Source organism: Dreissena polymorpha, chromosome 16 (genome assembly GCF_020536995.1).
Source record: "Dreissena polymorpha isolate Duluth1 chromosome 16, UMN_Dpol_1.0, whole genome shotgun sequence".
NCBI classification, from domain to species: Eukaryota; Metazoa; Mollusca; class Bivalvia; order Myida; family Dreissenidae; genus Dreissena; species Dreissena polymorpha.
In genome coordinates, this window is record NC_068370.1 from 27,898,327 (window position 1) to 27,923,792 (window position 25,466).

A 25,466-nucleotide genomic window follows, 5' to 3' on the forward strand; every position below is an offset into this window, starting at 1 on the left:
TTTAATAAAAATCAATATCAGGTATGGTGCTCACTCGATAAAATGCTTTGTGGATATATCATGGGTAAAAAATTAATTTTGTGCCTCAATAATGCACTTTTATGACAGGTCATTTTTGCCATTTTCATTAACATATATGCCTACTTGTTTGACATGTATCATTTCAATTAAATAATATTAGCATTTAATGATATTCGTATAGCTTATATTCAGCATAACCATTGTTTCTCACAAAATAGGTGTGGTCAGAGTTTCATGCAAGGCGAAGCATCTTGGGAGCTTGTTCCACAAAATGAATCCTGGGGACGATGTTTTTGACCAGGCCATGCTCTATGGGTTTGAGAGACTCAAACCCAAACAACAGAGGAAAGTCAACAGGGACACTGTTGATGTTGTGTAATTGTGATATGAAACAATTTCTTGTCACTGACATAATGTAAATAATTTCAGTTCTATATTAATTGACTAAATCCTCATCATTTTATATTTCATGAATTTGTAGAGATTTTAATAGCTGATGTGTTGTTAAATTTATACGTCAATATAAAAATATGAGATATAGATATAAATTACATTTAGCACTTTAAACCGTTTTTTTGTTATGCCCCCCTTCGAAGAAGAGGGGGTATATTGCTTTGCACATGTCGGTTGGTCGGTCTGTCGGTCGGTCCGTCCACCAGGTGGTTTCCGGATGATAACTCAAGAACGCTTAGGCCTAGGATCATGAAACTTCATAGGTACATTGATCATGACTCGCAGATGACCCTTATTGATTTTGATGTCACTAGATCAAAGGTCAAGGTCACTGTGACCCGAAATAGTAAAATGGTTTCCGGATGATAATTCAAGAACGCTTCGGCCTAGGATCATGAAACTTGATAGGTAGATTGATCATGACTCGCAGATGACCCCTATTGATTTTGAGGTCACTAGGTCAAAGGTCAAGGTCACGGTGACCCGAAATAGTAAAATGGTTTCCGGATGATAACTAAAGAATGCTTATGCCTAGGATCATGAAACTTGATAGGTAAATTAATCATGACTCGCAGATGACCCCTATTGATTTTCAGGTCACTAGGTCAAAGGTCAAGGTCACGGTGACCCAAAATAGTAAAATGGTTTCCGGATGATAACTCAAGAACGCTTATGCCTAGGATCATGAAACTTGATAGGTAGATTGATCATGACTCGCAGATGACCCCTATTGATATTCAGGTCAAAGGTCAAGGTCACGGTGACCCGAAATATTAAAATGGTTTCCGGATGATAACTCAAGAACGCTTATGCCTAGGATCATGAAACTTGATAGGTAGTTTGATCATGACTGGCAGATGACCTCTATTGATTTTGAGGTCACTAGGTCAAAGGTCAAGGTCCAATGACCCGAAATAGTAAAATGGTTTCCGGATGATAACTCAAGAACGCTTATGCCTAGGATCATGAGACTTGATGGGTAGATTGATCATGACTTGCAGATGACCCCTATTGATTTTTAGGTCACTCGGTCAAAGGTCAAGGTCACGGTGACCCGAAATATTAAAATGGTTACCGAATGATAACTCAAGAACGCTTATGCCTAGGATCATGAAACTTGATAGGTACATTGATCATGACTGGCAGATGACCCTTATTGATTTTCAGGTCACTAGGTCAAAGGTCAAGGTCACAGTGACCCGAAATAGTAAATTGGTTTCCCGATAATAACTCAAGAAAGCTTATGGCTAGGATCATGAAACTTCATAGGTACATTGATCATGACTCGCAGATGACCCCTATTGATTTTCAGGTCACTAGGTCAAAGGTCAAGGTCACAGTGACAAAAACATATTTACAAAATGGCTGTCACTACAACTGAGAGCCCATATGGGGGGCATGCATGTTTTACAAACAGCCCTTGTTATTTACTATGTTTATCATGCCATACACTATTTCAGTGAGTCCGAAGAGCGTTTCATGGGCCCTGAAGATGTGGTAATGATGAAATCTGCCCCGTGCCTTCCACGGGTGTTCAGAGTATGTAGTATTGAATTAGTGAAAAATTCCGGTTTTATGTTTAATTTTGTTAAAACTGTTTTGTTTGTGAATGAAATATGTATCAATAATTTGCAATGTTGTCTTCACAGTTGACGTACTGAAGGACTGAGGAAAATTTAGGAGTTCCAGGGTAGGGGGCCAAAAAGGTGAACATTTTGGCCAAGATGTTTCCTATGTCAATTGGTATTTGGCCTCATGTGATTACAAACGGCTAGGAATGGCAGCCATTACTCAGGCCAGTGTTGCCTCCCACGAGGAAGAAATATCCTGTGTGTAGGAGAGGGGGACAGTGATCAGGGTCTTGGCGGCTATGAAGGATTTTTTTCCGCTGGTGTGTCTCCGCCCAGCACATGGAGGTGTCGAAAGCGGAGGGAATCCTCATCGTGATTGGGGGTCTTGTGACGACCGTCAATTAGGAAAAGCAACAGAGGGTCATTGATAGAAATCTCCAAGATGAGGAGACGCTCCTTGATGTTGAGATAATTTTGGTTAAGTTCTGTAATCAACTGGGCTACTGTTTTCTAATTATATAATTATTTTGATTCAAATCAAGCATAACATTCCTTGAATATTTCAGGATATCCGGTCATTCCTGACATCAGACGTAGTGTCTGCAAAGTGGAAGTATTTTATGGACAATCCCAGACCAAATTGGAAGGATGCCACCGGAATTCTAATGATATTTATGGCAGTAGGAAACGGCACCAGGACCAGCACCCTTCAGTTTCTGAAAGTAAGCTATGAATAAGACAGTTTTATAATGTTAAGTATAAATAACGCTTACAAGGATATATATGGAAGAATCTGCAATTGTCAGGAACTCATTACGTTTTAAAATTATGAATTATTCGCGAATGTGTACTCAATAAAGTAGAAATTTAAACAACATGTGGAAAATTATGAATATAGCCATTTTGTTTTATTTCAGTCCAATGATGTAACACTTGCAAGGCCACTGAATGACGGGCAATATTACACATATGCTATTGCCAAGCATAAGACATCAGATTCCTACGGTGCAGCAGTATTGACCGTCTCTGCTCAAACAAGGACATATCTCTTGTCATATCTGCAAGCCTCGCCGTTATATTATTCTAAGCTTCGCCTGATATATTACAATAGGACAGTAACCTGTTATTCTCTATATATTTAATTATTTAATTAAAAAAATCATGGAAAACTAGGCGAGACGAACCGGAGAGAAGGTAAGGTTTATATATCAAGTAACATTGTCATTGTATTGATTATTTATTAATTTAATTATTAGATTATTTTTTAAAGTATAAGTAACAGCATTACAATGAGCGTATTGGGTGCATATCTTTATTTCAGAAAAAGGACCGACGACATAAGCCCACCGTTAAGAAACAACGTAACGAGCAGTACAAGCATGACCAGCTGTAAGTTGCTGTAATATTAGCTGACATTTGTGTTGTAATATACCTTCAGGTTTGCCAATGCTTAGCTATTGATATTTATTAGTGCTAAATTCTACAATTATAAAATGGCGTTTTACATTTGTTCCTTTTCAGATCAACCTCCGGGTTGAAGATGCCATATCAGCGATTCAGGTGTCTCAACGCTCAGTAACAGGAGATGGCCGCCTCGTACGTGAGCCTTACCCTTGCCGCCGCTGAGCTTCACACCGTGTTTGGCATACCCAAGAAGTGCGCCGCGTTGGCCAGGTTAGACTACGATCAACTGCCTGGGCCGTCAGGGTTAGGGTTAGACGTCGCACCTGCCCCCGCCCCCGAATAACCCGGGCCTTCCCAGAATGCCCTTCCCTAGGTCCTCCTAAGGGTCGTGCCCAGACCCAAGAAGCCTAAGAATTAGAGACCAGTGGAAATAGTAAGTTTAGCTTAGGGTTGCCACTTAACTTGAAAAGTCAGTGAAATTTGATATTTTTTCAAGGTCAGTAAAAAGTCAGGGAATTTGTAAAAATGGTCAGTGAAAAATGAAATTTCAGAAAAGTCAGGGAAAAATTAAATTTTGGGCCGATGCTTAAGCTATTTAGTGGCTATGGCAGTCTTCGGGTATCATTTCTTTTAGTTGATTCAACAGTGTTTTTTTTATTTGAAATGTTTTGACTATTCCTATTTACATAAAACATGAACATGTGTAAAGCATGTTAAAAAATGTAAATTAATCTATTTTTCATCTTTGATTACTTTTTTGTATCCTTGAAGGCTGAAAGGCTTTGCAACCTTTGCCCACAGAGCTGATTAATTCTTTATTTTATGCTTTGCAGGATCATTAGAGATAACAGCATGAAAGAGCTATACTAACTTTGCTTATTTATTTCAGTTATCAAGAAGACCTGCTTCTGCTCCTAACTGCATGATTTTCATGTATTAACCTACCATTTATCACAGATCACAAATTGATTTGTAAAATCTTTGAGAAATAGTTGTTGCAAAATAATGTTTACCAAAGACCATGGCTAGTTGAAATAATCATTGGTACTAAGTTCTAACAGTTATGCACATTTATAAATAGATTTTTTTCTATTAACACTTCCCATTACCCATACTCATATGCATTCATCTATGCTTGTGTCTAGATGTTAAAGGTTTATTTTCGACATCACAAAATTTCGTCATTTTTATAAAAATGCACTATCTGCCGTGGAATCATATGGAATTCTATAGAAATCGTTAGATGGAATTCCGTGGAGTATTGGCACTAACTTTCCATCTGATTCCATGCAATCAATGAAAAAGTAAAAAAAAAACAGAAGAGGGACTTGATAATTGGTATGGAATTCCATATAATGCCGTGGAATTCCATATAATGCCATGGAATTCTATAGAATGGCATTGAATTCCATAGAAGCCGTGGAATTCCATAGAACGCCATGGAATTCCATAGAACGCCATGGAATTCCATAGATCGCCATGGAATTCCATAGAATTATATGGAATTCCGTAAAAAGCTATGGAATTTAATAAAAAGCTGGAATAAAATAGAAAAAAACAGATTATAGATTAAAGGCATTTTATTGATTTTGAAAAACAAATGTGAATGTAACTAAAGGTTTCATCATAGAAGTTAGATACAAGATACAAGATACAAACTTTTATTTCAAGTCGGTTAACAATAAATAACAGTATAACATTAGCTATGTATAGCTATTGACCGACACATATAAATAGTAATATGGTTATGTACAAGGCATAAATAAATAAATAAATTTTCATATTTCTTGTTAAAATATCAAAGGCATATTTAGTTTACTAACAAAGCACATGATAATAACTTAGCAACTATAAAATAACTAAGCAACTATATAATAACTTAGCAGCTATATAAAAGATATAAACACATAAAAAAGTAAGCTTGTAATTAAAACATAATTATTTACTTAAAGGATTTACAATAGTTGTGATGAAAGTATATTTACTTAATAATGATTAAGCTTATTTATAAAAAAGCATATATCACAGTGTGCACGAAACATAAGAAACATGCAAGCAACAAGCAGCCAAAATTTTAGCAACTTAAACAAGCAAGCAACAAAAAGCCAAAATTTAAGCACTTACATATTCAATGAAAGTTTATTTTACTTATAATGATTTAACTTACATATTTATATTAAAATCAGGTTCGTTGCATGAGTAAAAAGAAAAGGGTATATCACAGTGTGCATGCAACACAAAAGCAAGCAAGCAACAAAATCTAAAAAATGTAGCACTTTAAACGAGCTAGCAACAAAAAGCCAAATAAAAAGTTTTTTCAAAAGTACTTGTATTTGGCTTATTAATCACTTTAAGCACTTTTTAAATACACAATGATAAGCTTATATCACAGTATGCATGAAAACATAGAGCATGCAAGCAACAACAAAAAGCAAAAATTTAGCAGCTATGTTTGATACATGCAATAGGAGCAGCGGCAGCTCTCACTGTCCCAAGAGCTAACCAAACTGGAGAACTGGTTGAAATGTACTTGGTCCCTGAAATGTTGGGGGAGAGAGTTCCACAGTTTGGCAGCCCCGAAACGGAAAGAGTTGATGCCGTAACTTGATGTTCTTACTTGGGGGATTTCAGCAGTTCTGGTGTATCTAAAAGAATAGGAATTAGATTTAAGATTTACAAGGTCATTAAGATAAATTGGAGTTTGATTATTGATTATTTTAAATGTTTCGAAAATAATTGATCTTAGTCTCCTAATTTTTAATGAAGGCAATTTTGACTTATTCAATAAATCGTCATAAGTTGAAACATAATCGTCATAAATAAATCTTAATGCTCTCTCTTGAATTTTTTCCATTTTCTTTGTATTTACTTCCCCACAGTAATGCCATACTACAGGACAATAGTTAAAACTGGATAGGATAAAAGAATGATAGATGGTAAGTTTACCTAATTTACAAAGGTGTTTTCCAATTCTTTTCAAAACATTTAATTGCCTTGAGGCTTTTTTACATATGTTAGATATATGGCTATTAAATTTAAGTTGAAAATCAATTGTGACACCTAATAATTTTACTTCTTCGTCACATTTAATAGTGTGATTATTTCCAAGATTGAAGGATGTAATATGTTCTCTAGATTTTTTTCCAATGGCAATGCCTTGAAATTTATCTGGGTTGGCTTGCATTTTATTGTTTGAAAACCAAGCTATTAGTGTTTTGCTATCTTCTTCAAGAGTACTAACAACGTCTTTTAAATTCTGTCCTGAGTATGAAAGGGTGTTGTCGTCAGCATAATTATACAAGCTGCTATTTGAAATGAAATAAAAAATGTCGTTTATAAAAATGTTAAATAAAACCGGCCCAAGAATAGACCCTTGAGGAACTCCTTTGTATAGGTGTAAAAACTGACTATTTAAATTTACCATACGGACACACTGTTTTCTATGTGAGAGGTAACTTTTTAGCAAATCGGTTGAGTGTTCGGACATACCATATGCTTTAAGTTTTAGCAGTATCAAGTCGTGAGGGAGACAATCGAACGCTTTAGATAGGTCCATTAAAATTGCAGCAACAAATTTATTTTCATCCAAGGATTTTTTCCAATCTTCTATTATTTTTAAAAGTGCAGTTTGGCAACCATAGCCTTTCCTAAAAGCAGATAAAAAAGGGTTAAAATGATTGTTAAAATATGTTGTTAATTGTTCATTTATTGATCGTTCAAAGATTTTGGACAGTGTGGGTAAAATACTAACTGGTCTGTAATTTGCTTTATCTAAATTACTATTTTTTTTATGTAATGGTTTTACTTGAGCTATTTTAAGTTTATCAGGGAATGTTGAATAACTAATACTAGAGTTTATAATAACGGTTAAAGGACCAGTCAGAACAGGTTGAGCTGCTTTTAGCAATTTACTTGATATACCATCAATGCCTACTGCTTTTTTAGTGTTTAGTTTTCCAATTTGCTTTCCTACAAAATCTTCACTGACAGGGTTGAAGGTAAAACATTGATTAGGTTTGATATTTAAGGATATCATAGATATGCTAGGGTGATTTTCATCAACTGTTATGGATTCATTTCCTATGTTTTGTGCCACGTTTACAAAAAAGTTATTAAATATTTCCCCTACTTGTTCTTGATTAGTAATAAGCTTGTCATTTTCGTTTAGAATGGTGTCTTTATTGATATTACTGCCTTTGTTGGTTAAAAAAGGTTTGACAGTTTTCCAGAAATCCATGCATCCCCCTGTACACCTTTCAATGAAGTAATTATTTAAGGATTTACGTTGTATTTTGGTTACAAGATTTCTTTGTTGTCTGTAATTTTCCCAATTTTTTGTATTCTTGTTATTTAAATATTTGTTATGGAGCATTCTTTTTTTATAAATTGCACTTTTTAATTGTTTATTCATATATGGCACTGGTTTCTTTTGGACTTTTTTCATTTTAATTGGTGCATGTTTATCAGCTACATTTAAAAAGTGTTCCTCAAAAGTATTATAAAGTTTATTTACATCTGGTTCGTTAAAGTCGACACGTGAAAGTTGTGTTTCTAACTCAGTTTGAAAAGAAATGATATCAAAATTTTTAAAACTTCTGTAATTTCGATATTCTCGTTTTTTGGTGGGTATGCTATGTTTTAGCTGCACACCAATAAGATTGTGAACATCACTTAAGCCGCAATTAAAGTTACAAGTTTTTCCTAAAAGTTCTGGTTTATTTGTTAGAATGACATCTACCAGACTTGGGTCTGCATTTTTCGTAAAACAAGTATGATCTGTAATTACATTTTCTAGGCTAAAGATATCGCATACATCAAGTAATGGTTGACTTTTACTGTTACTCATTATATCATAATTTAAATCTCCAATCAGTAACAAATGGTCATATTTTTTCATGCATGTATCTAAGATCAAAGTACAATCTTTTTGAAAGGTTTCATTGTCTAATACTGGTGGTTTGTAGCAGCCAAAAACTATCCATTTGAATTTACCAAGTGTAATCTCTATAGAAATCGATTCGATGTTATTAAATTCTAGATTTGTCTTTCTGTCACATGCAATGTCAGACCGTATATATGCGGCTATACCTCCTCCATGTTGGTTTCTATCAGCAAGTAATTCTTTGATGTAAATAAATTTGTGTCTTAGACTATTTATATTTAAGCTTGCACAGATGAAGTCAGTAGGATGTTTTTGTCGTAATACATATAGAGAGTCAAATATATTGTCATTTGTCACTGATGTTTCTTGTGAAGAGGAAGGATCTGAGCTTGCAGATAGATCGAAGAAGGAGTCTGCGAAATGGAAGCGAGTACAGGCGTTGCAAGTCCAAGGGGTGTCATTTTTACCCATCTTGATGTAATCATCGGGCGATATGCCTTCACATTTAATGTGTACCCACTGTAGACAGGCTTCACAAAAGATAGCCTTATGGTTTTTGGCTACAGGTTTATAGCACTGACCACAGGGAAATCGAATCGGACCAGGATTAAGTGCCACGTCACCGCACATGAAAAGTAGCAGGTTAAGGTGTCTTCTTCTATGGAGCTTTATAGGTTGTGATAAAGGACAGTTTCTCGAGTGTTTAATGGCATAATACATAGCACTGTAGAAGTCACAGAAAGAGTCCTGGGAGATAATCAAATTCCAGGGTTTAAGGAATGTTGGCTGATGGTCATAGTGCCACACCGTGTAATAGTCTACTCCACAGTTGTTATTATTTGGAGCTACGTTAATAAGAAAGCTATAGTTTACTTGTGATTCGTTTGTTGAAATCTGTTCTGCCTTGAGACATAGAGTGTCTGTAGAGTCCAGCTTGATAGTAGATGATACCTTTACATAGCTTCTGTTTGCAATTATAGTTACAAGTGTTAGTATACACAAAAACTTCTGTGTTGAGATTTCCATTTCACGTTTATTTGTTTACTTCCGCGTTCTTCCGGAAGATTGTTTTCGAAGCGCTTGGATTTTGATTACGTGCGCCTGATGACACTGACTAGAAGAAAGAAAATCAATTTCTGTGTGTTTCTGAATTCCAGCGTAGATATGTTGAATGGTAAAACGTTCTGTTGTAAATGTTTAAAAGCTAGAAGTTTAAAATACTGTTTAAAAGTTTTTATTTCGTCCAATTTCATGAAAGCAATTTGACTACAGAAATTTTCACAAGCGCAGTTGACGCATGCGCAGAGAGAGAGAAGTTAAACAAGAACAAGATCTGGCATCAATCATTTACCACACACATGCACACAGTACATATTCAAAAATGAGTGGTTTTACATTTTCATAAGGTACACATGCACACAGTACATATTAAAAAATGAGTGGTTTTACATTTTCATAAAGTACCAACTCTCTTAACCAGAGGCATGCACACACACATTCAAAAACACATCCATAAACATGCACGCATATACAGGTGAGAAAAGAAAAACTTATAAAAGGCACAATATAAAACATAGAAGTAGAATTTTACATTTCTCTTATGACAATTATACTTCCTTTCTCACATATGTTCATATACACACACAATTACATGCACACACACTTCACGCACAATTGTTTTAGAGTTTTTTCTCATAAATTTTAACGTTCAACAACTGTTCCTTATTAATTTTAGAACACTTTCAGTATGATAACAGAAGTTCAGTTCTAGTTGATGTGTTCTAGTACAATTCTAGAAAAGTTCCGAAGGTTAACTTCAAATATTTATGTCTGAAACCAACTTTCTAGAAAACAAATTCCCATGCATAAATTAAGACAAAAAACAAATACAAAATACAATTCACAAAATAAATAAATGGTCTTTTTTATACAAGAAGAAACCAAAATAAAACATGTCACCAGCCACATACTGCCATGAGGCTTAGATAGATAGATTTATTTCAACATAAAATGCATAGATTTACATGGCAGCATGTTATATACACACAATAAGTAATAAAAAACAACCTGCATGTATAAACAAAGCCATGTCAATCAACATTATACGTTAAGGATTGCACAATAAAGGGTTTGCAATTAAACCCTTATTTCCATTGTGGTCCTTTAGTTATAATATTGTATGACATAGGAGACAACGTTTTATATCACAGTAATGAGTATATAGTAATATCACAATGAATAATAATGAAAGACATATGACATATTTAAGTTACACTAACCTAAATGCATAGAATATATTCTGATAAGTTCTAGACTAGACAATTATTAAGAAGTTATCACAATTTAAGTGTTTAAAAATTAACATAAAATTATTTGCCAAGCTAAAGAATAATCATACAGCAACTAGATAAGACACAATAAATCTATCTATATTGACATTCAAGTTAAATCAACAGTAAGAAATCTTAAAAAGATGCACATTAAAAATCTATCTGGCTTAAAAAATGCTCCCTAACACTGTGTTTAAAAGATGGAATACTTTTGGCATCTCTGATATGCTGAGGAAGAGAGTTCCAAAGAGTACACCCATTGAAAGCAAATGACCCTTGGAATGGCAAACCTATTGCAATCATGCATGTTTAGATCAGTATTAGGAGAGTCTGACTGTGTTCTAACTCTGAACCTTGTATTCTTATTGTGAATATTACTGATAGGAGTAAAATTATCTTCCATATATAGCGGAGCCAACTTAGAGCTTATTTTAAAAACATGACAAAGTGTGATCTGGTTTACTCGACTTTCAATGGGCAACCAGTTAAGTCTAGTAAAATGTTCTTTACCAATGTGAGACCTTGGATGTAAATTTAATATGAACCTGATAAGTTTATTTTGGGTGACCTGTAACTTGTTTTTTAACATTTGAGTTAAACCAGTGTACCAAACAGAGCAACTGAAGTCAAAATGGCACTGAATTAAAGACATGACTAGAAGCCTTCTAGTATCTGTGGATAAAAATTCCTTTTTTCGATATAAAAACTTTAACCTTGCATTGGCCTTCTTGATGACTGACTCTGCCATAGAAGTAAAAGACAAATTTTGATCAATTGTAACCCCTAAATACTTGACTGATGATATAGATGAAATGGGTGTTCCATCACATGAAATATTTAGAAAGGATTGTGACCTGAGTTTCTGCCGTGAACCAAACAGAATTGATTCGGTCTTACCTAGGTGCAATGACAGTTTGTTGTCAATTAACCATTCACTGACTTGCTTTAGATCATCACTAAGCATCTTCTCAACCGTAGATATACTTTTATCCGAAACTAAAATGGCAGAATCATCAGCATACAAGAGTAATTTATGTTTAACAACAGCTGACATATCATTTACGTAGATTAAAAATAACAAGGGACCAAGAATGGAGCCCTGTGGGACACCACAGGAAATGTTTTCTGACGACGAAAAGGTGCCAGACACATCAACAAGCTGTTTCCTGTCAGACAAATATGACTGTAACCACATTGTTATATCATCTCCCAGACCAGAAGCACGAAGTTTCATTAAAAGTATCGAGTGGTCCACTGTATCAAAAGCCTTCTGTAAGTCTAAAAGAACCATGCCTACAACATTACCTTTATCATTTTCACCTCTAATGAAGTCAGATAAGTGAATAAGACATGTGTCGGTGGAATAACCCCTCCTAAACCCAGACTGATATTTATACAATAAGTCTTGATCTTGGAAATACTTTTCAACTTGGTCATACACAACACGTTCAAGTATCTTTGAAATGATATTTAAAATAGAGACAGGTCTGTAATTACCAACACAAAGCTTATCATTCTTCTTAAAAAGAGGGACAACTCTTGCAGACTTAAGATCATCAGGGACGACCCCTTGTATAAGTGACAAGTTAATGACATGAGCAAGGGGGGCAGCAATGATAGAAGACCCATCCTTTACAAACCTGGAAGGTATACCATCCAACCCAGTGGCCTTTTTAATACTAAGTGAATTTAAGTATTTCAAGACTATACTCTCAGTCACAAGTGAAAAGGAATAACTATTAGGATGAACCCCTTTACTACTGTAAAATGAATAAATAAAAATACAGTCATATGTGTATACCTTTTCTGGAAGTTTCTTAACAAGTTCAGAAGCAACTGTTGTGTAGTAGCTGTTAAATGTCTCAGCAATACATTTCTTTTCAAAACAAATACTGTCATTTATTTTTAAGCATATATTTGCATTAGGAGTAGAAGAACCTTTCTTTGAAGGCAAGCCAAGGGATTTAAGTATTTTCCATAGAGAATTAGAATTATTAGCTCATCTATTTTTTGAAAAAAAATTATGAGCTATTGTCATCACCTTGGCGTCGGCGTCGGCGTTGGCGTTGGCGTTGGCGTCGGCGTCCGGTTAAGTTTTGCGTTTAGGTCCACTTTTCTCAGAAAGTATCAATGCTATTGCATTCAAACTTGGTACACTTACTTACTATCATGAGGGGACTAGGCAGGCAAAGTTAGATAACTCTGGCGTGCATTTTGACAGAATTATGTGCCCTTTTTATACTTAAAAAATTGAAAATTTTGGTTAAGTTTTGCGTTTAGTTCCACTTTTCTCAGTAAGTATCAATGCTATTGCATTCAAACTTGGTACACTTACTTACTATCATGAGGGGACTGGGCAGGCAAAGTTAGATAACTCTGGCATGCATTTTGACAGAATTATGTGCCCTTTTTATACTTAGAAAATTGACAATTTTGGTTAAGTTTTGTGTTTAGGTCCATTTTATTCCTTAAGCATCAAAGCTATTGCTTTCATACTTGCAACACTTACTAACTATCATAAGGGGACTGTGCAGGCAAAGTAATGTAACTCTGACTGGCATTTTGACAGAATTATGTGCCCTTTTTATACTTAGAAAATTGAAAATTTGATTAAGTTTTGTGTTTAGGTCCACTTTATTCCTACAGTATCAAAGCTATTGCTTTCATACTTGCAAGATTTATGAACTATCATAAGGGGACGGTGCAGGCAAAGTTATGTAACTCTGACTGGCATTTGGACGGAATTATGGGCCCTTTATACTTAGAAAATTGAAAATTTGGTTAAGATTTATGTTTTGGTCACTTTACCCCTAAAGTATCATAGATATTGCTTTCATACTTGGAACACTCACAAACTATCATAAGGGTACAGTAAAAGGACAAGTTGCATAACTCTGGTTGTCATTGTTACGGAATTATGGCCCTTTTTTGACTTAGTAACTTTTAATATATGGTTAAATTTTGTGTTTCGATCCACTCGAAGTATCAAGGCTATTGCTTTCAAACTTCAAATACTTACATGCTATCATGAGGTTACTGTACCTGGCAACTTGAATTTTACTTTGACCTTTGAATGACCTTGACTCTCAAGGTCAAATTATTAAATTTTGCTAAAATTGCCATAACTTCTTTATTTATGATTAGATTTGATTGATACTTTGATGAAACTACTCTTACCTGACATACCACAATAGACTTCACCCAAACCATCCCCCGTGCCCTCCCCCCCCCTCCCCCCCTCCCCCCCCCTAATTTTTTTTTTTTTTTTTTTTTTTTATAAGATCATCTCACAAATGACCACCACACCCTCACACTATACCCCCACCCCACCCCCCCCCACCCCCCCCCCCACCCAAATTTTTTTTTTGATTTTTTTTTTTTTTTTTTTTTTTTTTTTAAGATCATCTCACAAATTATCACCACACCCTCACACTATACCCCCCCCCCCCGATTTTTTTATTATTTTTTTTTTCGCTTTTTTGGAAGATAATGTAATAAATGTCCACAACCCCACACTATACACCCCTCTTCACTCCACTCCTCCCTCCTTTGTGATTGAAAATGAGAGTCCCTTCACCTTTAAAAAGAAAATAGATGAGCGGTCTGCACCCGCAAGGCGGTGCTCTTGTTTTTGTTTTCTTCTAGGGTACTTTTGTAATAATTTTTCTTAGCACTAAGAATAAGACTTTGAACAGAATTTCTCGATTTCTTAAAAGTGTTATAACTTATTTCAGACTTATCAACTTTATATTTGTGAAAAGCTCTATCTCTTTCATTTATAGCCTGCAAAATATCTGAGTCCATCCAAGGTTCAGTCCTTTGCTTTAATCTGACTTGTTTCACAGGAGCTATGCTATCAATAACAGAAATAAACAATTTCTTAAAAATATCCCAAGCTTCACTTGCACTGTCACATGACAAAACAGGAGTCCAATCAGTTGATAACAAACTAGCTTGAAAATTCTCCTTATTGTATTTTTTCAAAGACCTTAAATTAACAGTATTATGAGTACCGATATATGACTTGACAGATTTCCTGGTACAAAATATTACAAAATGGTCACTAAAAGAAGTTTGTATTACACCAGACTGTGAAATTTTGTCCTTATCTGAAGTTAAGATCAAATCAATAATAGTAGAACTAGTATTTCCAAATCTGGTTGGATTACAAATAAGCTGTTTAAAATGAAACATATCAACAAAAGATTTAAAACATTGTAAAAGAGGATAAGACTTTCTACATGATACATCAGTGTTAAAATCACCTAACAAAATTAACACAGAGGCTAGTTTTTAAAAATGAATGTCCAAGTTTTCCACTGCCATTTTCCTTTTCTTCTGAGCATATTGAACACCAGTCACTGCCTCCGGGTCCTTTTCGGTATGAGGTACACTGTATACTGCTCACATGTGCTCTACAGAATAAAAAATCATAAAAATGTCTAAAGTAAAGAGTTATTTACATTCAAACTATAACAAGAGATTGCCAAGCAATATGGTCCCCTTCCTGTTAAACATCACTATTTTAAGTTTGTTAAATATATGTGTTGCCATAGCAACCAGAATTCTTGCATTATAAACAAAATGAAATGACGTGCAAAATGTTCTTATTGTCATCTGTTCATGTTTCAAGTTTCATGAAAAAATATTTAGAACTTTTAAAGTTGTCCCATGATCCAAAAAAGTGTAACTGACTTAGACCAATATATTGAATTCCAAAGAGACAAAATACTTTCAGGTGGTTAACATTAAATAACTTATCTAGCCCAGGGCATGACAATATTTACCATGAATGTGTGGCCCTGTAAGTCCTTTAGGTAAATGCGCCTAAAGAGCCGCTTTGCTGACTTGGATGATTTCCCTGCCAAACTCTGCAGTATCTTCCATCAACTGGTCAATGGTAATTAAAGCACATAATGAAAATGTATAGGGAACTAATTCATGTATTGTTTTAAATATTAAGTTGTTAAATGGTCTTTAGAAAGAGAACTAAAAATGAAGTGAATACATCGCAAAGCACTAAGCATAACTTGATTTGTTGGTATGATTAGTACAAATTTATTATTGCTATAATTAGAGTGATGTGTAATTCTATTGGTATGAAAATGCACACTCAGATACATAAAAACCAATTACATTGGTTTAATTTTTTATTTACAAGCAAATACGTTGAATTGATATCCCCCGCCAATATGCTTCTGGACACATAAGTATTATATTAGACACTCAAACAAGCATTTTTTAAAGATACAAAGGGCCATAACTGTTTTTAACAGATGGTGTACAATGCTATTTGGCGTGCATCATCCTCTTATCCATATTCATACTCATACTAAGTTTCAGTGAAATCTGCCAAAGCACTTCCAAGATATGGCTACGGACGGATGGAAAGACGGAAGGATGGAAGGACAGACGGACAACGCCAAAACAATATCCCTTCACCTATGGCGGGGGAAAATAATAAACATTAACACCATTTATGAGCATTGAGTGCTCAACATGCACAGTACAAAACTCCCTTAGCCTCAGTTCCATAACCTTGCATGATTAAATTCCGATACTACATTCAACGTTATTAATTTTTCCTCATAGGTCTTATTACTTCCTTTTTCAACCTGCAAACTCCACTAAGTGAAAATTTGGGTGACAGCTGCTTTTAAACTAATATTTGCCTACTTAAACCTCAAATATCACATAAAAAGGTCTACAATAATGTCATAGGAAGATTAAATTTAAAGAAATATTTAGAAATAATAAAAATCACAAACCTCCAGTTGTTGTTCTATTCCTAGAACTTCTCAAACACTGTATGCATCACTCTTTAACAATATTTCATGTCAATCTCCAAATGATATAAATACATAAGTATTTTAAGAAAGTGTTTTTAATGGAAAAACTAATGAACTCTTCTGTTTGTTAAATTTCTTTAACTTTATTTTAACAAGTTAAACCAGTACATGTCTGCCACTCCAGTATTTCAATCTAACAGGTAAACTTTCTGTATTTGAATTCAGCAAATTAGAAAAGGCTGTAATATCTTATAACCAATAGATTTGCAGCAAACATACCCAACATCTGATGCACAGCACACGCTGGGCTTATCAGATAGATTGTTATTTGACAACCTGAACTGGCTGAGTTTGATATTGAGAAAAAACAGTGTGTATACCACTTGGACAGGGTTAAGGAATTTAAACTTGTAGAAATTGCTTTGAAAGTAATTACTACTACTACTTCTGCTGAACTACTACTTTAATTACTACAGCATCAACAACACCACCACCAACAACAACAGCAACAATAACAACAGCAACAACAGCAGCAACAATAACAGCAGCAACAGCAACAATAGCAGCAACAACAACAGCAGCAACAACAACAGCAGCAACAACTGCTACTACTGCAACAACTGCTACTACTGCTACTTCTATTGCTACTACTATTGCTACAGCAACTGTTAATGCTACTACTTCTACTACTACTACTACAACCACCACCACCTCTACTGATATAAAAAACGCAACTGCTACTGCTGCTACATCAATTACAACAACAACACCTACTACAACAACAACTACTACTACTTCTAATACAGCTACTACATCTACAACTACTACTTCTACTGCTGCTGCTGCTGTCGCTACTATGAAGTCTATTTGGCTAGTTGTAATTGTAAGGTGTTCTATATGTGTTCTTAATCCCCATTAGAACTTTTGTAGAACTTACTGGTTCTTTAAGCGTTGTAGATGTGTTCTAGAACTACATTTTATAACATTTTTAGAAATTTCTTGACCTTATTTTGTCTTTGAAATGATCTAAAAAAGAAGAAGAAGACACCAGTGGAAATAGTAAGTTAAGCTGCTGATTTCATTACTTGTATTATTTTTCCTAACTTATTAAAAAAATTACGACAGATTTGTATTATACAAAGTAAAACACATAAAATAAATCATATATAATATCGAATATACACGTGTTTTATTCATTTTCAACAGTGGACTGAGTCATCCTCCAGCAAAGACGACATGTCTGACTCTGTGCAGGTACCAGTGGTCTCCAGGGTTGTCCCTGTGCCTGCGCCCGAGAAGCCTAAGAAGAAGATACCAGTGGAAATAGTAAGTTAAGCTGCTGATTTCATTACTTGTATTATTTTTCAAAAATTACAACAGATTTGTGCTCAGACATATGACGGCATATATATATATTATACAAAGTAAAACACAAAATAAATCATATATGATATCAAATAATACACATGGTTTATTCATTTTCAACAGTGGAGTCATCTTCAGCATCATATACGAGTAAGTGGTCGGGAACTGACCTTAGTGTCTCTACAGATTGGAGTGAGGATGACGTCTTCAAAGACTTTACATTCGTCCTGTCCTCGTCCACTAAAAAGGGGCGTTTTACATTTGTTCCTATTCAGATCATCCTCCGGGTTCAAGTCATATCAGAGATTCCAGATTCTGGAAACTTAGCATGAGGAGATTATGGCGTCGTATGTGCAACTTACACCGCACTTCAACCCGCCCCTGAGCTACACACCGTGTTCGGCATACCAAAGAAGTGCGCCGCGTCGGCCATATTGGACTACAACAAAAACTCTGGGTCATCAGGGTTAGGGTAAGACGTCACACCTGCCCGCGCCCCGGAGGTACCCGGGTCTTCCCAGGATGCCTTAATAAGATACCAGTGGAAATAGTAAGTTAAGCTGCTGATTTCATTACTTACATTATCAATTCGCATTGCAGATCCTATACTGTGAAACCATTTATTTTCGACAGCACAAAATTTCCTCATTTTTATAAAAATGCACTTAAATTCGCCGATTTCTGATTTTGAATTTTAAAAAAATGCGTCAGTCAATATCCGATTTGTGTGTAATACATATGCGGGAACACACTTGAGAATCACTGCAGGAGGTGGGGCCTGTTTGTCACATGCCAATTAACTAGTATTTTGTTATCAAGGGCCAGTAATGGACCCTCTTAATGTATGCCATTGTTCATTGTTATGATGCGCGTACAAGTGGGAACAAATAACCGTTAACGAGTGTTTGTGACAACGAAGTCAATTGCCAATTAGTCTTATTATATTATCATAATTAAATAAAATGTTGTTTTTTTATTCTGATATCAACATTAAAATTATAAACTCTATGTGTGTGTTTGTTCTTAAAAAGTAAACTATCGGTATATAAATCAGTGATGTCAATAATTTAAAAATAAATAAATTGATACATATAAAATAGTAATAAGTGTGGTTAAACGCAAACAATCAAACAGCAATTAAAATATTCTTTGTTAATTTGTGATAAATACGCATGTTGATCACACATCGTCATCTTTTCATTTGGTTTATTGTCTTTCATCGGCATTCCCTGCGTGATGGCTAATATGCAACACCCCTGAAAAACACAATGCACCTAATGGGTAATAAAGTTATTAACAATTAGCGCTAATTCATTACCATTCTACATAAATGAAGTCAACGCATTCGATACAGCTGTACTGCACACGCGTTTAAAAGAAGTGTTACGTGTCAGTTAAGTACCTTGTGTAATCTACATCCCTTTGTGTCAAAACCGGATTAATCTTGATTACGAAACAGCAGTGAATGTGTGCATGGATTATGTTGGAATTTAATGCCTCATGTCTGCGGTAAAGTTTTAAAATATTGTTCAACTTAGTGTTTGTTTTTGTTCAAACATAGAGCATGATTGTTCGTTAGGATCTTAAATTCGCCGATCGGTCGACTGAAGAAATTTATGAAAATTAATGCCTGACGATTAATAATGGTTTCACAGTATATATATACAAAATTAAAAAAAAATCATATGTAATATCGAGTATACACGTGTTTTATTCATTTTCAACAGTGGACAGAGTCATCCTCCAGCGATGAAGACATGCAGGTACCAGTGGTCTCTAGGGTGGTCCCTTCGACCCAGCCCGAGTAGCCCAAACAGAAGAAAATACCAGTAGAATTAGTACGTTAAGCTGCTGATTTCATTACTTGTATTATATTGCTTAACTGTTTTAAAAAATTACAACGGATTTGTGCTCAGACACATGACGGCATATAGACTATATATATATATGTATACAAAGTAAAACAAGTTAAAATAAATCATATATTACATCGAATATACACGTATTTTATTCATTTTACAACAGTGGATGGAGTCATCTTCATCATCAGAGATGAGTGGTGAGTGGTCAGGAACCAACCTCAGTGTCTCGACAGATTAGTCGCAGGATGAGGTATTCGAAGACTTTGTACTCGTCCACTGACGAGGAGGGAGGTCCATATCCCCGTTGAGGAGGTAGTCCTGTCCTCGTCCACTGACGAGGAGGTCCAGGCCCCGGTTGAGGAGGTAGTCCAATTGCCCCCACCCCCCCCTGGTTACCCCGGGCTCCCAGAACAGATTCACCTCTGCAGAGACTCTTGCGATTTCCACAGTGTTCGCAGACGACATCATCCAGTCAGCCAACACGGATGCCACTGTGCCCATTGCAGTTGTACATACTAAGCGTACACCTGCGATGGATAGACTCACTGAGGAGCAAATCCGCGAGAAGATACGCAACTTGGTCAAGTTGCGCATTGCTCGCAGATGTGCTGATCATTGAGTTAAAGTCACCCGTCTTGGCTGACTGGTGGTTAGGGTTAGCATATTATATATTCTATTGTTTTTTAGCTCACCTGATTGTACCTCCGTCCATCCATTAACATTTGTTCATAAACACTCTAGAGACCACATTTATTGTCCGATCTCCATGAAACTTGGTCAGAAGCTTCGTCCCAATGAAATCTCGGTCGAGTGTGAAACTGGGTCGTGCCGGGTCAAAAACTAGGTCACTAGGTAAAAAAAAAAAACTTGTAAACACTGTAGAAGTCACTTTTTATGCGCAATGTTCATGTAACTTTGTCAAAATGTTTGTCTGAATGATATGTTGGTTGAGTTCCGGTCCGTTGAAAAACATGTCCGCCATTGGGCGGGGCAGTTTTTGTTATATGGCTATAGAGAAACCATGTAAACACTCTGGAAGTCACAATTTTTGCCCAATCATCATGACAATTGGTCAAAACATTGGTTTTATTGATATCTCGGACGAGTTCGAAAATGGTCCAAATCGGTGAAAAAACATGGCCGCCAGTGGGAGGGGCATTTTTCTCTATATGTATATAGTGAAAACATGTGAAAACTCTAGAAGTCACATTTTGGGCCCAATTTTCATGAAATTTTGTCAGAACATTTGTTTCCTTGATATGAGAGTTGAGTTCGAAAATGGTTCCGGTCAGTTGAATAACATGGCTGCCGGGGGGGGGGCAATTTTCTTATATTTATATAGTAAAAAAAGCTTGTTTACACTCTAAAAATCACATTTTTTGCCCAATCATCATGAAACTTGGTACAAAGATTGGTTTTATATATATCACATAATTAATGCCATGATTATTGCCCTTAGATTGTCCAAATTTTCATTATATTATACAAAATCCTTGTAAACACTCTAGTAGTCACAATTTTGATTCAGATTTTATGAATCTTGGTCATAATATTTATTTTTGTAAGCAAAGTTTGATGTTTGGTAAGGTGGTAAGGGGGGGGGGTCAACTCAAAATATAGGTCACCATTTCAAATCTTACAAAAACAAAAACACTCCCTACGCCAGAGTTTTGGTTCAATAATGATGGAACTTGACCAGGATGTTTGTCTGGTCAATATCTAGGTCATGTTTGACATTAGGTAAAGATTGAATGAACCGACTCCTCTCAGGTGAGCGAACTAGGGCCATCTTGGCCCTCTTGTCAAATATTGAAGATAGCACCTTGATATTTGGCATGCATGTGTATCTCATGGAGCTGCACATTATGAGTGGTAAAATTTCAAGGTGAACATCATCCTTTAAGGTCTAGGTTCGAAAAAAACAAAGTCAAGGGAAGTAATAAGCTTTAAATGGACAAAGTTATCTGACCTGCCAACGTATATATTTTTGTTAAATAAATCACGGCGGCGCAGTAGGCAGCTTTGTGTTTCTGACAAACACATTGTGATAAAAGGTCAAGGTCAAGGACATCCTTTACGGTCTATGGTAAAAAATACAGATTTAAGGGAAGTAATAAGCTTTAAAAAGGGAGAAAATTATTCAATATTGAACATAGCCACTTTATATATTTGGTATGCATGTGTATCTAATGGAGCTGCACATTTTGAGTGGTGAATCTACAGTCACATTATAGTGGCTTTTAATTATTTGCTACTAAAAATAGACATTTGTTACAGACAATTATTTTCAAGGGAAGTAATTAATATAATTATAAATCTCATATATATTATTTAGTTTCTTAATTGACTGTGAGACCCTCCCCACCCCCCTCCTACCCCCCCCCCTCCCGATTGGATTGGATTGGACAAAATTCAAGGGAAGTTATAACCTGTAAAGGGAGATTATTTCTATACCTGCCAAATGATAAATAGAAATTTTATTTCAATGCGGCGCAGTAGGGGGCATTGTGTTTCTGACAAACACATCTCTTGTTGGGTCACTAGGTTAAAGGTCAAGGTCACTGTGACCTCTAAAAAAAAAATCTGACAAGCTTTCGCAGCCGAGCGTGGCATCCATTATGCAGTGCTCTTGTTTTATTGATTGGATTACATTTAGCGGGAAAACATGTGAAAAGTATAATTGTGTATGTGTTTTCTACGATTTTGAAAGAAAAATGGGATGTTTCGGGTAAAAAAAGTACGGAAAGCAGATTTTCGGACCTCAGTGCTCATCCGATCGTGTTTTAAGAAACTTAAAACACCTTTAAGGCATCAGTTGTGTCAACGGCATGCAAATACATGTAAATGAGCTGTTGATTTTGTAGTTTTATATGATTTACATGCGATTTGATGTTGCTTTGCCTCCGGAATCCAAGCACAGAAAACGCAAGCCAGATAGCTTATGACGTGTCATACTCAAAGGTGTTTGGGGGTATTTCTAGTTGTCAGATCGACCTGAATTTTGTATTTGTTGTACAAATATATTAATAATGCTGTAGATGCGTTTTTTCCATGATATGAAAAGTTTAAGTTTTCTTTAAGGTTACATAACACTTAATAATTTTGTATCCCTCCGTGGTCCATTCGAAAGTAGTGCCTATTTCTAACGAGTTCCTTTTCTCCTCGGTATTAAAAGCGGTTTAGCAATTGCACCCATGCTTTTTGTGATTATTTCCTGCATTCTTTGTGTGTCTGCAACATTATGGCGCATTTCATTGGGGGATTACGTTGAAAGATGACTGTTTGGGGTGCGTTTATTGAAGTACGGGTCTTTTGTCAAAATTTCACTTTTGAAACATTGTTTTCCTAGGTTGCTTGCCTTTGGGCGAATTTTACTTTGTTAGAAGTTGCGAGTCCATATATTTTTAACTGCATTTATTAAAAGAGGACAGATTTATCTTTAAAATGATACCGGTCTTGAAAAATTTGATCTATAGGAGATACAAGAAAAATGCTTTGAAATTTGGCAGTTTTATAATGGGACCCTATGGGAAATGGAATTTGTGTAATATAACCTAAATGTAACATTTTTGGCCCATTGTTCATGAAATTTTGTAAAAACTTTTGTTTCCTAGAAATGCGAGTTAAGTTTGAAAATGGTTCCGGACTGTTGAAAAAGATGGTTGCCAGGGGGATGGGGCAGTTTTCCTTATCTTTATATAGTAAAAAGGCTTGCAAACAATCATGAATTAAGGCCATGTAATATGCGAGACAACTCTTCTAAATATTGCATTTAAGTTTACAATAGTTACCCTCCTTTCATTATTAATGTTTTCATAATAATACAGTGTAGTTGTGTTTCATTTATGTGTTTATTGTTATTCGAGGTTGGATGTTTTTATGCCCCCTTTCGAAGAAAAGGGGGCATATAGTGATCGGACTGTCGGTCCCTCCGTCTGTCTGTCCGTCTTTCCGTCACACTTTGCATTTTGGTTTTTAAAAATGCTCATAACTTCTATGTCCCTTGAGATATAACCTTCATATTTGGTATGCATGTGTTTATGGACAAGGCCTTTCCTTATGCACCAATTGTTTTAGCCCTGTGACCTTGACCTTTAACTAAGGGTCCGCGTTTAGGTTTCGAAATATCTGTATAGGTTTCGAAAAATGCTCATAACTTCTATGTCCCTTGAGATATAACCTTCATATTTGGTATGCATGTGTATATGGACAAGGCCTTTCCATACGCACACAATATTTTACCCCTGTGACCTTGACCTTGAACTTAGGGTCAGCGTTTAGGTTTTGAAATCTGCGTTTAGGTTTCAAAAATGCTCATTTATTCTATGTCCCTTGAGATATAACCTTCATTTTTGGTATGCATGCGTATATGTACAAGGCCTTTCCATACGCACACAATTTTTAACCCCTGTGGCCTTGACCTTGAACTTAGGGTCCGCGTTTAGGTTTCGAAAAATGCTCATAACTTCTATGTCCCTTCAGATATAACCTTTATATTTGCTATGCATGTGTATATGGACAAGGCCTGTCCGTACGCACACATTTTTTTACCCCTGTGACCTTGTTTCCCTTGTTTTCAGATTCTTATCATACATGATATACTTTCGATTATCTCTCTTTGGTTAAACAGCAGGAAATATACGAATCTTATAGCATTTGTCTTTATTATTGTCAAATTTGTGTACGAAAAAAGATTCATTAAAGGGAAATAATTTGCGATTTATTGCTTTTATTTAAGCGCTTTATTTATGTTCGCCTTGTTTTATTTCAGCTCATCGGACTTGTTTTCTCAGTGTTCCTTTGTCGTAGAATCGCCCCAGACACGTTCTACTCCACCTACTAACCATCACGCGAAAACCCACTCTGGATCAGCAGACGATTTATTTCATAAATCAATCTCTGGGTTAATAGTCGCCATCTTTCGAACTACTTTCAAAAGTACAACAATAACAGTAGAAGACAATTTTAATTGCGAAAAGTTGAAAAATTGAGTACATGTGTCACGGTTGTTGAGTGGAATAGTGTTATTTTCAACTGTGTACGAAGCATGTGAACTGGTAGTGGAATAACCGAATTGTTGGTGGAAATGGAATTGAGAAATATATCTAATAATTCATCATTTTTCATGTCATGATCGTGTAGAATTATCATCAGCATCATTTCTGTGGAACATTGCAATATTCAAAATACAAGTGTTTCATAGCTATGGTGCTTTTGACATAGTTCACTAACCATCAAGACTGAAATGATTCATGCACACAGGTAAAGTAAATAATTGAATTTGTGCAGAATGTTTTTTTTTTACAAATTATTATTTAATTTAACCAATTTATTTTAGATAGATTGCACTGAAACTCAAAGTCTAAAGCTTAGTAAGACACTTAAGCCAGTTTTCTGAGAAGAAACAATACTTGTTCAGAGTATAGCAGGCTCATGCGGCCTCTGGTTTATTTATTTGGCCTCGGCCTTTGACCTGGGTCGCTTTGATTTCAGGTGTTTAGCCCCCATATCAACAAGGCTTTCTTGACCCTATATGTACTTATTCATATTGTTTAAAGATTTTGAGAACACTCGCTCAGTGCCAGTGGGGATAAAACAGGGACCTTCTTATAGCTAGATGAATGCATCAAATATGCCAGCAACACTTTATAATCAATAACTTTATAATTGATGATTCTGTTCTTTTAACTACATTACTAATTTACCAAAACAATGTGAAACACATTTTTATGCTCCCAAAGGAGGGCATATAGTGATCGCACTGTCCGTCTGTCTATCCGTCACACTTT

At 35.5% G+C, this 25,466-nt stretch overlaps 1 long non-coding RNA gene across 3 annotated transcripts; it reads left to right on the forward strand.

The window, feature by feature from the left end:
- Positions 1 to 421: 421 nt before the first annotated feature.
- Positions 422 to 24,959, forward strand: LOC127861561 (uncharacterized). 3 transcript variants are annotated; one of them, XR_008040258.1, is made up of 11 exons: positions 422 to 1,309; positions 1,599 to 2,013; positions 2,124 to 2,767; positions 2,963 to 3,239; positions 3,367 to 3,434; positions 3,567 to 3,882; positions 17,657 to 17,776; positions 17,939 to 18,365; positions 19,543 to 19,653; positions 19,841 to 19,874; positions 24,449 to 24,959. It is a non-coding gene; the product is annotated as an uncharacterized LOC127861561 (long non-coding RNA). The 3 variants fall into 3 exon arrangements; XR_008040259.1 differs by having other exon boundaries at positions 422 to 2,013; positions 19,841 to 19,927; XR_008040257.1 differs by having other exon boundaries at positions 422 to 2,013.
- Positions 24,960 to 25,466: the final 507 nt, after the last annotated feature.